This window comes from Odocoileus virginianus, chromosome 1, assembly GCF_023699985.2.
Source record: "Odocoileus virginianus isolate 20LAN1187 ecotype Illinois chromosome 1, Ovbor_1.2, whole genome shotgun sequence".
NCBI lineage: Eukaryota > Metazoa > Chordata > Mammalia > Artiodactyla > Cervidae > Odocoileus > Odocoileus virginianus.
In genome coordinates this window covers 17049781-17068600 of record NC_069674.1, presented here as the reverse complement: position 1 = coordinate 17068600, position 18820 = coordinate 17049781, and the positions used below count along the sequence as shown (strand labels likewise).

The window sequence follows — 18820 nt, the reverse complement described above, 5'->3', positions numbered from 1 at the left end:
CCACCACGCTGCAAGGTAACTTAATTCAAATGTCACCCCTAATAATGTGAAATCTGACCCAAGAAGCGTGTATGACAAGGCTGACTGAGCCTCTCCCCAATAAACATCCACCAAATCTGATGTTTCCCTGAAGATGAGCGAGTCATCCTGCCTCTAACCATCTCTCTCCTGTTGTATTCTTAAAGATACCCTCCCCCAACACACACACACTCACACACACACACAGGTTTAATCAGAGGTCAGATGCAGAGAAGCAGGAGGAAAAGTTGAGTCTCCAGAGCCCACGTGGCCATCCTTTTCCGGCATCCTGTCTCAAGAGGCCTCCGGGGCCAGAGCCTGCTGCTGGCCAAAGAGCAGTGTGGGCCTGGCAGCATTTCACTGCAGACAGAGTCCCCAGATCACAGGGCTCCCAGATCAAAGGCGAGAAACCAGTGTTTCTCTCAGCCCCGCGCCTGTCACAAGGCCACAGGGACACAGGACAAATGGCCAGAAAGGGGCTCTGGGCAGGGATGCAGCCACACTGGGAGAGCGGTAGGAGGCAGAGAAGGTCCTGCGGGGAGGACGGGATGAGCAGCTGAGTGGTGTAAAGCTGGGAGAAGGCTGGATGACTGTAATTAGCCTCCAATTAAAATAAATAAATAAATAAATAAATAAGAAGGTTGGATGAGGTGGTGAGCTGAGCTTCCAAACTCAGGCTCCCCCAGCTGTCTTCTCCCCAGAATAATTCTCAACCTCCTCACCCTTCCCAACTCACAAGAATCATGGTGAAAAAGAGGCTGAGTGCTGGGAGTCAGGTAGATGAGAAACAGCAAGTGGGGTGAGAAGAATTTTATCCTCACTTCTGGACCCGAAGCTCTGTTTACAGGGGGGCACGCTGATGGAAAAGGGAGATGGGGCGATTGGGCCCAGGCAAGGCCATCCGTTCTTCCTCTCCAAGAGTGGAGGTAAGGAAACCTCCTAAGCCTTCCGAGGGTCAGGAATCCGGCAAACCTTCAGTGGGGACTGCCCCTACGGGCAAGGCAAACAAGAACACTGCTGCTGTCTAATCCTAGGTAAATGGAAAACAAGAGTGCTTTGATTTATTTAAAAACCTAATTAGAAGAAATGACAAGCATCCTTGGCAAGTGCTACTCCTCTGGGGCGTCTAGGATGCAATCTGCAAATTGGTATTAGGGAAAAAAGAAGAGTGACATTATCTGGAGGCTCCATTACTGTGGCTTCAGGGCCAAAGCAAAGGCTTCACGGCCACTCGCGAGGTAGCCCCTCTTTATCAGGTAGAAAGACAGGACATTTTGGACAAATCAAGAGGGTGGGCAGCTGAAGTGCCCTAAATATGTAAGTAAGCCTCTCTTACTTGGCAGGATTGCCATTGTGATGGCAGGGTTTCACGAGCCTGGACCAGGGAGCAGAGAGGCCACATGTCAGGAGGGGTCTGTGCCCAGGGGGAGTCTCCGAGCCCTCTCTCTCTCTCAAGAGTCTCCTGGAGGGAGACCTCACTTGGTGTGACAGGGTGCCAGCCCTCACCCTGGGCACCACTGCCCATGTTGGGGAGTCCAGGCCTTCATGTATCAGGGCCCCACATGTTTGCACCACGTGTCCTCTGGAAAGGGCTCAGTGTGGGGCTGGAGCCGTCTGAGACACACCCCATCACCACCGCCTGAGATACTAAACATGCCAGAAGCGCCTCAGCATATTTGGAAGCAAAAGGAGCAAGACCAACAGGAGGCTGAGTCAGGGATCAGATAAACAAGTAACAAAAGTACTCATGCAATGCTCAAACACACACCAGTACACCTAAATCTGCAGTTCTCTGGAATCGGGGCGGTCTGAGGGGTCCAACGTAGTTAATTCTGCATGTCATTAAAACAGAGAGTGCTAAGCAGGAAGTCAAGTGAAGGCAGCTTCTGTCCTTCCTGGAAGAAGCTGGCGAGCCACTTGAGGAGACAAGGAGGACTCGAAACGAAGGTCATTAACAGGAGAAGGTCCTGCATCTAAATGGTAAATGAACAGCTCAGACAATAAAAGCTGTCATTTAGAGCAGAGGCTGAATCAGTAAAAAGCACCTAATAGAAAAAAAAAACAAACCACACACCAATTCTTTAACTAGGCCTTAAAAGATATATAAATATTTGAAAAATCGAAGACACTGTCGCAGGAAGAAGATCCAGAGTCTCTTTCCACAGTAGGCACTGATGCCCCCTAAGAGGAACTGAGCCAGCTTCCGCGTGTCCAGTGGGGCCCCGCGCCAGGGGCTCACAGGTGCCCATTCACATGAGTCACCGGGCGCTGCATTTCATGCTGGAGTGTGGAGGCTTCTCTGTGCGTCGGGGCAGGCGATCCGGTGGAGGTCCACAGAGGTGAGGAGCGGGAACGCTGCCTGTGGGTCACGAGGAACTCAAAGAGAAATGGCAGAGCAAAACCATTCCCCAGAGGCCCAGGGTTACAAAGGATAGGGTTACAAGGAGATGGGGAGAGTCCCCTGTGTTTCCATACTGCTCTAATCCAACACCAGGAAATGCTGCCTGATACTTAATAGGAGCTTGAGAGATATTCTGGAAGGGAGGGAGAGAGGAATGGAGGGCAGAAGAATAGGCTTGCAGAAAAGGGCTTTCTCCTCAACGTAAGCCCCCAGCCTAACCTCAGGTTGGAGAACTGGTGACTTTGGAATGATGAGGGAAACCTCCTCCCTCTCCACGGCCCAGGCATTCTCAGGGTAGGCAACCCTGAAAAGAGAGAGAAAGTGGTACCTAGAGGTGTTTGAGGGACAGAAGACTTTTATAAATCTTAGAGGGAAAATGGGGTAGAGGCTTCATGGGGAAGACAGCGGAACAAATTTTGTGACCACAAATGGTGTCTTTGGGGGAGTTTCAGAGACATCAGACAAGAAGGGTATCTTGCCGAAGGCTGAAAGTGAAAGTATTAGTCGCTTAGTCAGGTCCGACTCTTTGCAACCCCACGGGCTGTATGTAACTCATGACTGCAGCCCGCCAGGCTCCTCTGTCCATGGAATTCTCCAGGCAAGAATACCAGAGTGGGTAGCCTTCTCCAGGGGATTCCCTTCTTCAGGGGATCTGCCAGACCCAGGGATTGAACTCAGGTCTCCACTGCAGGCAAAGCAACCATACTTTAATTTTAAAAGGTGATTTTTAAGTAATGAGAGTTCAGAGTGAAAATTCCCATATTAGGCAATGAGGGCCTGAATTGGAATGAAAAAGACTGGAGCAGAAGTAAAAGCAGAAAAGCCAGTGTGATGAACCACCGAAAGAGGGGGGCCCTCTTTCCATCCCATGCAGGTCTCCCAAAAGCAGGCCCCAACCTGGCCTCACGTCTTTCGGGAGCACGCCAGCCCCGGACGGCTGTGCTCGAGTCCAGGGTCGGCAGCTCGCTCCATGTCCTTCTCTCTCCTGCCGTGTTATGGTGGGGACTGCCTCTGAAGTACTGCAATAGAACTCACTGAGCGCTCTTCAAACAGCAGAGTCTGTTCTGTACTAAGGCACATATTATCTGAAGCACTCTGCATATGAAAGATTGTTTATGTTTCCAGAGACACCTCCCCTGAGGAACCGCAGATGAGCCTGTAAATCTCAGGCAGGCAGGAACCGCGGGAGCTAAGACACAGAAGGGTCTGCTCCACAGCGCCCCTAGAGACACAGCGAAGAGGAGAAAAGTGCCATTGTTTGGACATGGATACATTTTTCTATTTTCCCAACAGCTAGTGCATTTTATATTTTTCACTTGAAGAGAAAGAAAACCAAACTCTTAGAGCAGGAAGGGAAGGGAAGGGAAAGGACTCTGGGAGCTGAATATGAAGAACCACTTGGAAAAATGAGACCACCACCTGGAAACCTTACCTCATCCAGAAAAGTAACCAATCAAGGCTCGCTGGAGGAACAATTTGGGAAGAACCAAATTATTAGCTAGCGAGTTAATTCAAAGCTAAAGGTGATGGCTGGTTATCAACTGAAACCTCACTGTGTTTTGACCATTGGATTAGGATTGGAACAAGTCGTGGTCAGAACAGCACAGGCTCATTTTGGTTTTGTTTCTTTAAATAGTTATTTGGCTTTGCCAGGTCTTAGCTGCAGCAAGTGGGATCTCCGATCTTAGTTGTGGCAGGCAGGATCTTTTGTTGCGGCATGTAGGATCTAGTTCCCTGACCAGGGATCGAACCCAGGTCCCCCGCACTGGGAGTGTGGAATCTTAGTCACTGGACCACCAAGGAAGTCCCTAGGCTCGTTTTAAGAGGGGAACAAAGGTACATGTCCCTATCTCAATAGTTCACCCTTAGAATGAAACTCCTGGTGGCTCAGGCAGTAAAGAGTCTGCCTGCAATGCAGGAGACACAGGTTGGAACCTTGGTCCAGCAAGATCCCCTAGAGAAGGTAATGGCAACCCACTCCAGTATTCTTACCTGGGTAATTTCATGGACAAAGGAGCCTGGTGGGCCCAGTTCATGGGGTTGCAAAAAGAGTTGGACATGACTTAGGGACTCACCTCAACACTGAAATTTCTACCAAATCAGTCTCTTTAAGAGTGATTTAAAAGTGGCTTATGCTAGAGAATTTAGTTTGTTTGTTTGTTTGTTTAATGAGAAGAAAGTGACAGATACAAGGCTTCTCTAATGGGCTTTAATACAAAAACTGCCACATGACTCTTGGGAGAAGTCTAGGTCCTGGAATTAGATTGGGTAACTGGTATATACATCTACTATCTTTTGTTAATCTACATAAAATTCAGGTCCAGTTATTGAGACATAAACCAAACATAGATTGCAGCTGTTACTTATGAAAAGGATGATGAAAGGCCTGCTAAGTCTGTATTGGCTGGTACAAGTTTAATGCAAACATACCAACACACGGTTGTCCCCAGAGCCAGGCTGATGATGCTCTGGGTGCCCCTCATTGACTGGTCCAAGACTGGTGTTCCTCCTACCAGCTTTGCATGGTCATCATGCATGAAAAAGGGACTTCTGACTAATGAACCCCAAGAAATCATCAGAAATCCATAATTCTATTTCCTACTCCTGATTCGCATTTTACCCAGGGAGACACCATATTTCCACAACTACTATTATTGACCATCTCTGCACTCTTACTCTCATCTCTTGTTTTGCTGTGTATTTTCTTCTGCCTGCTTGTCTTTGCCTCCTTTCTTTTTTACCATTTGTTTCCTCTGTGCCTCTCAGCTTTGATGTTAGCAGGTTCTAACAGTGGCTGGTCAATAGCTTTACGTTTATCATGTGTTATCTTTCTGCTTTGGCTCTTCTCAGCTGCTTTTATGACTGTTCCCTGCTCAATGTTTGCACTCTCTTCAAAGTTATCTGAGATCAAAGCTGCCATGTATCTTGTTGTAGACTGAAGTGCTTCTGTGTGTACACAAAAACGTATATAAACACAATTACAAGTACACAGGCACTAATAAGTAGATACTCACGCAACTAGAAAACACAAACACGTGTGTACTCACAATGTTCCATCAGTTAGGCATGAGCTGGACATATTACAGAAGTCATAGTACAGACAACAGGAAACGGTGTTTCAATGTTGTCTTAATTGTCTTGTTCTAAGGTAGTGTATCAAGGGCAAAGCCGAGATCTGAAGCTTGACATAAACTAGGAAACACCAACCACAGTTTGCCTTTTAATATTTGCTAGTCTGATAGCACCATATATGCCATCTTACTGGCAGCATGATTCCTAATCCGTTCTTGTTATCAGTTTACTTCATGGAAATAGATGGAATTTTTTTTTTTTCCTAAAGTTCACAGCACAAGCTCTCTAAACAATAATCTAGAGATATTTACTTTAATTTAGAAGATTGCATCTACTTAAAAAGCCATATCAAACTGTGGTAAATTACCTATCCCTTCACTGTCATTTCCAACATCCCAAGATGTTGAGGACATAACGAAGACAAAGTCTTTCAGTCAGTCTGGCCCAGAAGACCACAATTTCAATTTCAGTTCACCCAACACTGTATCTCCAATTGGCCATGTGGTTTCCCTTCACATACATACAACTACCAATGCCATTTTTCAATAGGGATATCATTATCACGAGTATTCACCAGAAGGCTGGCAGTGTGATATACACACCATGGATCTGAGAGACACAGCTCAGCTCAGCCACACAATGTGGGTACCATCCACCTACCTTACAGATAAGAAGCTGAGACCCAATGAGGCTGAGCAACTTGCCCAAGAGACACTGGCCAGGAGTGGAACTTAGGTCTTTCTGACTCAAAACCATATCCCTCTATTACATCTTACTACTTACTTCTCATTTTACTACTGACGGATTAGGGGAACAAGACTGATGAAGCTAGGAATCCATTATATTTGATATGATTGCCTTAGATGATCTGTTCTCATGAGAATCCCAAGGAGATGATTAATGACAACCTACCATGACCGCCTGTGCCAAGAATGGTCAATAGCAGTCTTTATCTTCCAGGAGAATCAAATAAGAAGGGCACAACACAGGCAAAACTTGACTTAAAACCCTGCAATGCCTGTAGTAATGAGTGTGGCATCTCCCCGTGAAGAGCCTTAAAAATAAGGCAGAAATTCAAACATCTTGCATTCTAAGTATAACAATACTTAAATGGCAGGGCTGATCTGGGGATAGACGTCTGTGTGTGTGTGTCTTCCAACAATCTCATCATTGAACTCATTCATTCATTCTGTAAAAGAGGGTAGGATAATCACTCAATGCTACACTGTTCTCAGTGCTGAGGATCCAGGCAGAGTCCCATGCTAAATGAAGCTTATGCTTTAATGGAGGACACAGACATAAGTAAGAAGTGATGCTTTTATAAAGACTAGAAAGTGATGAGTGCTGTGAAAGATCTAGATACTGGAGAAAGGGCTCAGCTGGGCTGGTTGTTTCACCCTCTTTTATTCAGTGCAAGAGAGGAGATGATGACACGGCCCTAAAGTTAATACCTGGATACCCAGGGTACCCAATACCCTTGTTGGGTTTCAGTTTCTGACAATCCCCTGAAACCACTTTTACTTGAGGAGTAACGATCAAAGTAACCAATTTTTATTGAGCACTTGTAACTGGTCATATCATTCACTGCTACATACCCTTTATCTCACTGACAGTTCATGGCAACCATAAGCAGTAGGTATTATCCACACTTTACAGATATGAAACGGAGGCCTAAAGAGGTTAAAACAATGAAGGACATCACACAACTAGAAAATCCCAAAGACTAGATTTGAAGCTGGGTCACTTGATTCCAAAGCCCGCATAACTTCTCAAAGACCTCAGAGAGGACTTTGCCAATTCCTTGCATCTTTAAAACGTCACCTTCTGCAATCTGTATCTGTCTGGCATATGAGGTAGGAAAAACAAAACAAAGCAAAAATCTCCTAAAATACAGTCAATGTCACCTTGGGGCCAGTAGTACTTCTGGGTAACTGCTAATGCAAATAATGCTTCAGCCAGGACTGGGGCCTCTCAGAAACAAAAAGGTTGGTTAGAGCCCACTGCTCTGGGTCCTTGGCATTGAGGTACACTGAAGGAAGAAAAATATTTTCTGTACACCTGGGCATTGCCTGGATGATATGTAAATCCTATGCCAAATCACATGTAAATTATTTTTATTAAATAACAGAACCATACCAATGTCAAGTAAGAATTGAACTGTGCCACACAAGCTCATAAACCACCACACACACACAAATGCAGCTTCAATCTAAAAGTACCATTGCAAAAAAAAAAAAAAGAAAAGGGTCCAGGTAACTCTGTGCTTCCATTGCAGGCAGCATGGGTTCAATTCCTGGTCAGGGAACTAAAATACCACATAACACACAGTCAGTTTAGTTGCTCAGTCGTGTCCGACTCTTTGCAACCCCATGGACAGCAGCACGCCAGGCCTCCCTGTCCATCGCCAACTCCCGGAGCCTACTCAAACTCATGTCCATTGAGTCAGTGATGCCATCCAACCATCTCATCCTCTGTCATCCCCTTCTCCTCCTGCCTTCAATCTCTCCCAGCATCAGGGGCTTTTCTAATGAGTCAGTTCTTCACATCAGGTGGCCAAAGTATTTTAGCTTCAGCTTCAGTACTTTCAAAGAATATTCAGGACTGATTTCCTTTAGGATGGACTGGTTGGATCTCCTTGCAGTCCAAGGGACTCTCAAGAGTCTTCTCCAACACCACAGTTCAAAAGCATCAATTCTTCGGTGCTCAGCTTTCATTACAGTCTAACTCTCACATCCATACATGACCACTGGAAAAGCCATTGCTTTGAGTAGATGGACCTTTGTCGGCAAAGTAATGCCTCTGATTTTTAATATTCTGTCTAGGCTGGTCATATCTCTTCTTCCAAGGAGTAAGCTTCTCTTAATCTCATGGCTGCAATCACCATCTGCAGTGATTTTGTGTGTGACCAAAAAACAAAACAGTATTATTGCAGAACAGATGACTACTATTCTCAGAGGCTCAACCTCTAAAAATAAGATGCACGCACGCACGCGCGCACACACACACACACACACACACACACACACACACACACACACGGCTTAATGGAAGTTTAGAACAAACACAAAAGAATTACATAAAGATACATAAAAGTTATGAATGAAACCCCAGGGCAGTGATTAAGTATCTCTGAGTTTTCATTCCCTTACATGGGAGTAAACTGCCCCAATGACCACCCCAAAGGGTTGCTATTACTGACCAATATTGACAATAGGAAAACTTCACTGCATGGATCTCTCTCAAATAGTTTTCCACTGAATACTCAGATCCTACACGATGATGACGGGTGTTCTGTGGGGAAAATAACAAGTTTTCAACAATCATCCCATCCCCCAAGCAAACATAGGAAATCCTCCACACCAATGCCCTTCTTTGGAGGAGGAAATGGCAACCCACTCCAGTATTCTTGCCTGGAAGATCCCATGGACAGAGGAGCCTGGTGAGCTACAGTCCATGGGGTCACAAAAGAGTTGGACACGACTCAGCGACTAAACAAGGGCCCTTCTTAGAGTTTCAGAGTAAATATTTGTTAAAGGTGCTCAGTGTTTTCTAAGCTTATTTGATTACAAGGTTCTTGATTTTGATCACAAGGCTCTTTTAAGGAATGACATCCCATATTGCTTTTATAGGAGTTCAGTGCTCTCCAGAACATTTTAATTTATTTTTAAGCACACTGTACAAATAGACAATGGTACTGCTGATGCCGGGTCACCTAGGAGAGTGACAGAACTTTGTAGGTTCCTGGGCTCCATATCTTATCACTCTCTCTAGTGCATACAGTGGGTGGTGTCTGTATTATGTGCTCCTCAGGTATACAGATAACACTCTATACCAAATAATTACAGTGATAACAATGATAGTTACAGTAACAACAATGACTAACTTTTAGTAAGGACCTGCTACATGCTGGTCTCAGTTCTGTGTGTGCACCTGGCTGTGTGTGACCTTGTGGAAAGTCCCGACCATCTGGCCAGACACATGTGGGCAATACCCCTTACACCCACGGAAACACCCTGCCCTTTTTCCTCCACTCACATCCACTGACTCAGGGGTCAAAAGCAGAGAGTGCATCTGAGCAAATGCTTTTTCAGAATTATTCCGGTTGATGGCTCTGTTCTCTCTGAGTCATCTGCATTCATGAGCTCCTCAGCATCCTCGTGGTGGGAAGCGTCTCTGGCAGAGAGCGGCGGCCCCAAAGGCTCCACGGAGATGGCATCTTCGCACCAGCACCCAAACAGCTTGCAAGGCTGGCTTGGGCTCCTGAGCTTCGCCGCCACATTCCCAGCTCTCTCTCTCTGGGAGCCCACACCCGCCCAGCCAGGCCACCATCTGGAGGTACAGAGCGTTAGTCTGCTGTGCTGGATGACCAGAGGTGGCAAGTAGGCGGTCCCAGTGGTCTGAGGTTCCCATCCAGTGCGGGTGCTCTGGTGTGCCCACCCCCTAGACCCGAATGCACAGACGGTCAGAGGTCGTCAGCAACCTGTGCTGGGGACCAGCTCTCTCTTCTCGCTCCCAGCACGCAGATGCACGCTAACCAGCATCTGCACATACTGCATCTTCCAGAAATGAAACAGACAGGACTGTCGCCAGGTTCACCATCTTTTTTCCTTATTAAAACAAAAAGCTGAAAGTTTCCTTCAAATAGGACAGAGAGCTACTTCCATTGTATTCTTGGGATCTTCTCAACCCAGGGATCAAACCCAGGTCTCCTGCATTGCAGGTGGATTCAGTACTCTCTGAGCCACCAAGGAAGTCCCCATTCTTCTTACAAGTTTCTTTCAAAAACCCAGGAATGTAGCCAGCATCCTCGTGAGCAGATGCCGTGGTGCCCAATGACAAGGATGAGGCTTCTGACCAAGAAAACACGGCCTGTGAGATACAGTCCAGAAGGGGTCACTTTGGTTTGTTGCAGTCAGCTGGTTCCACCCATGACCTGGGGAGACTATGCGTACTATCCACAGCAGCGCAATGACAGGGAAAGTGTGAGACCCTCACTGTTGGGGCTAGGCAGAATCCTCCTGAACAGAAGGCCGTGCTGAAACCGAAGTCCAACCAAATTACTGATTAGCTCATTCTACTAATGATATTGAAGTCTAATCAGGGACAAGAGACAAAGAGGGAGGAGCTTAACCTTTATCAACTAATTTAATCCTCCCACCAATTGCGAGAAGCAGATATAACCATCACTGTTTTACAGAGCAACCTGAGACTCAGAGCAGCAGGACAGAGCCAGGATTTCTATCCAGAGCTACTTGTCTCTGCATCTGAGTGGCTCCTCTCTCTCCACTCCCTCTCCTCCCCATCTCACCTGGCCTCCTTAATGCAATTCGTTCATTTCCTTAATGCAATTCGTTCATTTCATAAAACTGTATTTGTTTAGTGCCAAGCAGGTCAGATGTCACAGGTGGGGTTGGCCACTTTTGCCAAATGCGAACTACCAAACACTTGAACAAAACAACACAAGCAAAACAGTACCCATTAGCCTACCCACAAAAAGAAGGCGACATAAGCACATTTAAAAATAGAGAAGATATATCTGGTAACAGCACTCTGAAGTCTGTCAGCTCCTTTTCCCTCTTACGCAACCTACGCAGCCTCCCTCACCTTTCTACCTTTTCTTTTCCCATGGTTCTTGGCTTCTGGCACCTACCTGTCTGTCTGCTCTCGTATCCAGAAAGCCACATACCTGTCAACTGAAATCCTCCAGCAGGCCCGATTTAAATGTACCTGTGCGAGGGCATCTGAGAGCCAGGTGCAGGCACCTGTGTGGCCAGGTAAGGTAACGCACCTTAACAGAATGTCTTCTGCCTTCATTTCCTAGGGCTGCCCTAGCCAAGGACCATACCCTGGGGAACTGAAAGCAATAGAAATGTGAATTCTCGTTGTGAAGTAATTAGCCTCCAACTAATAAAAATAAATGAAAAAAAAAAAAAAAAGAAATGTGAATTCTCGCACAGCCTGACTCTGAGGTGTTAACAGGGCTGGCACCCTTCTGAGGTTGAATCTGTGCAGGCCTCTCTCCTAGCTTCCAGTAATAGGTGCAGGCCTTTGCTTGCGGCTCTGTCACTCCAGCCTCTGCCTGCACCAGGACATGGCTTTCTTCCCCATCTACCCCTGTGTGTCCCCTCCTCTTTTGTAAGGATACTCGTCAAAACAGATGAGGTCCCACCCTACTGCAGTGTGACCTCATCTTATCTGCAGCAATCCTATTTCTGAATAAGGTCATATCTGAGGGTCGTGGGGGTGAGGATCTCAGCATATTTTGGGGGTACACAATTGACCCCACAACAGCTACTATACGTCAGACATGGGTTTCAGGCCACTTCATTTGATTTTGCTACTCTATGAAGTAGATCAGTGGCTCCCTACTCACTGTGTGTGGCAGAACATAACATCAGCTGTAGAGTTTGTTTTTAAAATACTCATGTCTGGTCCCAGAGATCCTGATGTGGTAGATCCAGGCAGGGAACCAACCATTTTGCAAAGTAAAATTAAGAAGTAAAGTTTCAAATGGAATGACAATGCTTATCTAGGAATAAGAATCACTCGGGTCCATCTTAACAATAATACAATAAATCAGGAAATGGGGGCAAAAAGAGGTGAAATGCTATGATCAAAATTCACTCAGTATCTGGATGAAACAAAAGGTTTTCCAACCCAGGTCAGTTTCACTCAGAACTGCCATCCTTTCCACTACCCAGGTGTGACCATGGTTATCTGCACCTCTACAGAGTGATCAGGCAGTGTTTTTAGGTGTAAAAATAAGTGCGCACATCTATGTCCTCTGCGGATTCTTAGTGAAGGCGTGAGTGTCTTTGGGATCAAGTATGTATTTGGCTGAAAATCTTTGTATATCCTATCAGCCACACACTGCAGAGTGTCCCCACTAAGTCACGACGTTATCACTTACAATTAACTGTCACCTGTCATTCTCAACTAAGTCTTAAGTTTCTAGTACAGGGTACTCATCTCATACATATTTGTAGAACAAATGAATAAAGAAACATCCATTTAAGGAAATATCATGAAATAAAAGTGGTCCTTGCTGGAATTTTTTTTTTCCTTTTTAGTTTTTCCCCTTATAATCATGATGGGAAACCACGATCCTTCTGCTCCAATTTCATTACTTCTGCATCCTTTTCTTCTCTCCAGATGAAAAAAAGAAGCCATTACTAACTTGGGGACTGTCGCTGATTTGGGAACAACTTTAATCCCATTAAATATCTACTCACAGACATTCTACAGTATTAAATGTTGTCACTGGAGGAAATAAGAGAGGAAGATGTTTAAAGGTAATTTGGTTCAGCCCTGAGATTCTGGAGCCAATGCTCCAATAACAGTCTTCATGTCCTAGGTCGTCTCTGCCTCGCTTGCAATGTTCTCCAATATCAGGCCCCCAGGTCCATCCATGTATGGCAGAAGGAGGTCCGAATTTGCAGGACGGCTTATGGCACTGTCCCCATAAGCTGGGGTGACAGTTTCACAGCAGTCACTTTTACCCTCAAGTCCATCCTGTTTTAGACAATATGACCAGGCTCCATCAGCACACAGCCATTTTTACAACATGCATTCTGAGTTTCAGCTGAGAAAACACAGACAGACACTCCCATCCATCCTGATTTCCATTCTTACCTAACACGTGCCCTTTGCTGTGTTCATGGTGTCTTGTGACTGTCTCCTCCCTCGTACAAAGCATCTTCCTGCCTTTAAGTCTGCCCATGTTCCTCCCCCTGCCTGAAAAGTTCTCCTTCCCCATTCTACTTACATAACTTTAACCCATCTTTCAATATTGCCTTCAAGCCCCATTTCCATGAAGCCTCCTCTGTCTACTCAACCCACACTGATTCCTCCTTTCTCTTAACTTCCACCCGTGACATTTGCTTTGCTAAATTAGGGTATGGAGTAAAAAGCACCTCTTCAGTGATGGATTCACTCCTACTCCATGCTCCGCCTGGACTTTGTTTAGAAGCCTGCAGGTAGCACCTGGTTATGGTAATTTGATCCTAAACCCAACAGGTTGGCTTTCTTCAAAGGTGTTTTTTAAAAGAAATGAGAATACATAATTTGTTTACACATGCTCTTTTTTTTCTTTCAAAACTGTTGCTTAATTCTAAGAGAGCTGCAAATAGAATATTTAAACTGGAGCCTTTCTTGGAGATCTCCTTGCCTAGCCTCTTACCCAAAGCAGAGGTACACCCCCCCATAGCATCCTTGAAAGACAGCCACCAACTTCTTCATAAACACCCTCTTTGAGCCCATCTTTCCAGGCACCTGTGTTCTGCTGGTTGTCCTAGCTCTGATTATTAAAGTTCTTCCTTATAATACGATATTTGTCAAAGTTAAGTTTGTGGACCATCTGTATCATAATTATTTGGGGTGCCTGTTGAAAATCACAGGTTTCCAAGTCTAACTCCAGACATACTGAATCAGCATTTGGAGCAAGGATTTTAAAAAGTAATCTACATTGTTAATAGGTTTCCCAGGTGATGTTTATTATACCAAAGTGTAAGATTCACTCTTAGAGTCAGTGGATTCTATATCTAGAACTTAGTTCTACCTTTCTTACAGTGGAGAGCAAGACACTTCCCTTTTCTTCTCAATGTTCATTGCAGCACTATTTACAAAAGCCAAGACATGAAATCAATGCAAATGTCCACTGACAGAGGAATAGATAAAGAAGATATGGTGCTTATATACAATGGAATATTTGTTGTTGCTGTTTAGTTGCTAAGTCGTGTCTGACTCTTTGCAACCTCATGGACTGTAGCCCGTTAGGCTCCTGTCCATGGGATTTCCCAGGCAAGAATACTGGAGTGGGTTGCCGTTTCCTTCCCCAGGGGATCTCCCCAACCCAGGGATTGATCCCAGGTCTGCTTAGCAGATGGATTCTTTACCACTGAACCACCTGCAAAGCCCCTACAATGGAATATTACTTAGCCATAAAAAAGAATGAAATAATGCCATTTGCCACAACATGGAGATTATCATACTAAGTAAAGGAAGTCAGACAGAGAAAGACAAATATCATACAATATCACTTATATGTGTAATCTAGAAAAAATGATATAAATGAACTTATTTAAAAAACAAAAACAGACTCACAGACTTCAAAAACAAACTCATGGTCACCAAAGGGAAAACATAGTCATGGAAATGAAGACCTCAAGCATCAAACCTTGCAACCTGGAGATCTCATCTATTGGAAAAGACACTTGGAAAGCCCCCTCTCAGATCCCAACAGAAAGAGGTATACTTTGCATCTCCGGCAGGAAGTAACACTGCTTTACTATCACCGTAAAGAGGAAGAAAGTTTTTTTTTTTCCCTTTAGCTGGCAACAGCTCAGCCAATGAAAAACCACTATACTTCAATCTTTCAGTTTCCCTCAATGGACTTTGTTTATTATAGCCCCTCCCAACTTCCCCCTCTCTTCTATAGGAGAGTTTCCTCTCCTTCCTTCTACTACAAAGTTTCCTACACTGAACCAACTTGAGTACCCTCTCCTGGGTCTTCTCTTTGTCAATGTTCTTCCTAAAACATGATGCCAAAATGAGGTGGAGACAGCATGCTAGGTTTTCTAATGCTTTCATTATGAATACATATGGACAATTTTGATAATGAGAAAACCAGTTTTGTTCCAAACTAGCCAGAGAGGTAGTAAATCTTGTTAACAAAGTAAATCTTTGTCTGACACATGATGTTGACTCTTCATGGCTGTTTTAATTTGGGTGCCTTTATTATATATCAGTTTAGTTCAGGCACTCAGTCATGTCCAACTCTTTGCTACCTCATGAATCGCAGGATGCCAGGCCTCCCTGTCCATCACCAACTCCTGCAGACTACTCAAACTCATTTCCATAGAGTTGGTGATGCCATCCAGCCATCTCATCCTCTGTCGTCCCCTTCTCCTCCTGTCCCCAATCCCTCCCAGAATCAGGGTCTTTTCCAATGAGTCAACTCTTCACATGAGGTGGCCAAAGTACTGGAGTTTCAGCTTCAGCATCAGTCCTTCCAATGAACACCCAGGACTGATCTACTTTAGGATGGACTGGTTGGATCTCCTTGCAGTCCAAGGGACTCTCAGGAGTCTTCTCCAACACCACTGGGGTGGCTGCTGAGAGGAGCTACCCCCCAACCAAGGAAGAGTGGTTGCACGGTTGCAGGAGGGCCAAGAGGAGCTACTCCACGTTCAAGGTCAGGAGGGGCAGCCATGAGGAGATACCCCTCGTCCAAGGTAAGAAAAACCCAAGTAAGAGGGTAGGTGTTGCACGAGGGCATCAGAGGGCAGACACACTGAACCATAATCACAGAAAACTAGCCAATCTGATCCCAGGACCACAGCCTTGTCTAACTCAATGAAGCTAAGCCATGCCGTGTGGGGCCACCCAAGACGGTAGGGTCACGGTGGAGAGGTCTGACAGAATGTGGTCCACTGGAGAAGGGAATGGCAAAACACTTCAGTATTCTTGCCTTGAGAACCCCACGAACAGTATGAAAAGACAAAAAGATAGGACACTGAAAGATGAACTCCCCAGGTCAGTAGGTGCCCAATATACTACTGGAGATCAGGGGAGAAATAACTCCAGAAAGAAGGAAGAGATGGAGCCAAAGCAAAAACAACACCCAGTTGTGGATGTGACTAGTGATAGAAGCAAGGCCCGATGTTATAATGAGCAATATTGCATAGGAACCTGGACTGTCAGGTCCATGAATCAAGGCAAATTGGAAGTGGTCAAACAGGAGATGGCAAGAGCGAACGTTGACATTCTAGGAATCAGTGAACTAAAATGGACTGGAATGGGTGAATTTAACTCATATGACCATTATATCTACTACTGTGGGCAGGAATCCCTTAGAAGAAATGGAGTAGCCGTCATGGTCAACAAGAGAGTCTGAAATGCAGTACTTGGATGCAATCTCAAAAACGACAGAATGATCTCTGTTCGTTTCCAAGGCAAACCATTCAATATCACAGTAATCCAAGCCTATACCCCAACCAGTAACGCTGAAGAAGCTGAAGTCGAAAGGTTCTATGCAGACCTATAAGACATTTTAGAACTAACATCCAAAAAAGACGTCCTTTCCATTATGGGGGACTGGGATGCAAAAGTAGGAAGTCAAGAAACACCTGGAGTAACAGGCAAATTTGGCCTTGGAGTATGGAATGAAGCAGGGCAAAGGCTAATAGAGTTTTGCCAAGAGAACGCACTGGTCACAGCAAACACCCTCTTCCAACAACACAAGAGATGACTCTACACATGGACATCACCAGATGGTCAACACCGAAATCAGATTGATTATTATATATATATATGCCAGTGGTTGTTCCTTTGTAAACTGTGTGCTCTTCTCCTTTGTAGGCTTTTTTTTTCCTCTTTTAATTCATTATGTCTGTCTGACAAGTAAGTCGATTCAATGCATTATCTCACCTAATCCTCAAAACAATATTTCCCTTACTTTACAAGTAAAGAAACTGAGCCTTCAAGAACGTGAAATGAGGAAGCACAGTTAGATCTTCAGCTTCCTCACTAACTTATGCCTTCATTTAATTAATGTTTTTGGGAGGAGAGATCTTTATCTTCCAGACACTTTGTAAGGTAAGCTAAGAGAGCCAAGTATTTGGGATGCAAGCATAAGGAAGGTTCAAAAGAACATTAGAAATTCTCATAACTCCATTATCTACTTACAACTCCCTAAAATTTCCTTTTTTTTTACTTTCCTGGCCTAGAGGTAATAGTGACCAAGTTATAATCAATTAGTGCTATTTACTGAAACAAAGGTTAAGGAGGATGTCGGTATCTGTTCATATTTTTGTCAAGAGAGGTAACGTATGGCTGACCCTAAAAGACCATCAGAAAAGGATCAAAGAATAATCTAGAAATAAGGCAGAACCCCATAAAATTACAGTCTATTAGTTGGCAGCAACATCAGTAGATAACAGTTCAAAAGTACACATGCAGGAAGAATTGGCTTTCATTTTTTCCATTTTCCATTATCAAGACCAGTATTTGCGCAATTAACTAAGATCCAAATGCTAATTCATCATTTATAGCTTTTTAGTCCAAACAGCTGAGCTTCTCTTGGTTTTGGTTAATTTAATCGAATTTCACGCAATTATACTTTAATTGAAAATGCATATGCATAAAGTTGAAATGATGTTTAAATCAACTGAATTTACAACTACATTAAAAAAAATGCAAACAACAAAGTACAGATCTGAGTTGGAAACAAAATTAATTGAATCCTACTCCATTTTTCTACCTTGAAGGTGGCCAACACTCAAAGGTCAGGCGTTCTCAATGTCACACATCCAGTGGTAACACGGGGACTCAAATCCAGGTTTCCTGACTTTGAATTGAGAGCCTGTACAGCTGGGTCTTTAACTGATATTTAACTGTTCCACCCGCACGCAAACAAAGCTTGGTCCTCCAAACTCTCATAAAGTTTTTCCAACAAAACCTATAAACTAGGTATCAAAACAGCTAATGTAATTTTAAAGAATCTTTGTTCCCCAGCTTTGTGATTCCAGGCAGCCTAATAAAAGTCCCTGGGTTCTATATTCTTCCAGAAACTTTGGCAGAAACTCAATTTCTTCCTTCCTCATTATTCACAGAAACATAGTCATTCGCAATTTCTAGGTTCTGCATTTTGCCCCAATCTTTCTTTCACATAATAAACAAGCACAATCAAAAAGAAAAAAGTTATTATTAGGTCAATTATGATGCCAATTTCCCCCAAATAAGAAATAATGCATCTTTTCTTTCTTTTTTTTTACTACTCTAAATTTCCCATTACTTTCTTTTCGGAACCATCATTTGAAACCACACAAAAATTTTAAGTTCACTTTCTCAATACTAAAATTTTAGTTCTTCCCAACTTACTGCCTGGCAACCATGCTCTTTTCACAGAACATAAAGAGGATTTAATATTCAAACTCTGTTACAAATAGGGACAAAGCAAATTTTCTAAAGCCACATATACTCTTAATGTAACTGACTGTCATTCACGTATATATTAATAGTTCCTAGAATTTTTATCATCTGGAGCCCAGTCCTAATTATTTGTGAGCCTGCACCCACCACCAGACCAAGGTTTGCACTCATCTCCAGCTTTGCCCAGGAGTAGTGCCCTCCACCACACACGCTGCCCTAGAAGGAAAGCCCCCTCCCAGAGAGACCCTTCCTCCACACACAGGCCTCTCCCCACAAGACACCCCACCCCCAGACATGAACAAATACCCACCCTGGGTATCATCACAAAGTAGCACATTACTCCACAGTTCCACCTGCAGAATCAAGGAAAACACCTAAAACCATTCAAACGACCCCTTG

At 44.4% G+C, this 18820-nt stretch overlaps 1 protein-coding gene across 9 annotated transcripts in view; it reads right to left on the bottom strand.

Annotated features, from left to right (window-relative positions):
- The window catches only part of DGKI (diacylglycerol kinase iota), a 502817-nt gene that overhangs the window by 292728 nt on the left and 191269 nt on the right, over positions 1-18820 (bottom strand). The gene's annotated exons all lie outside the window — the stretch shown is intronic.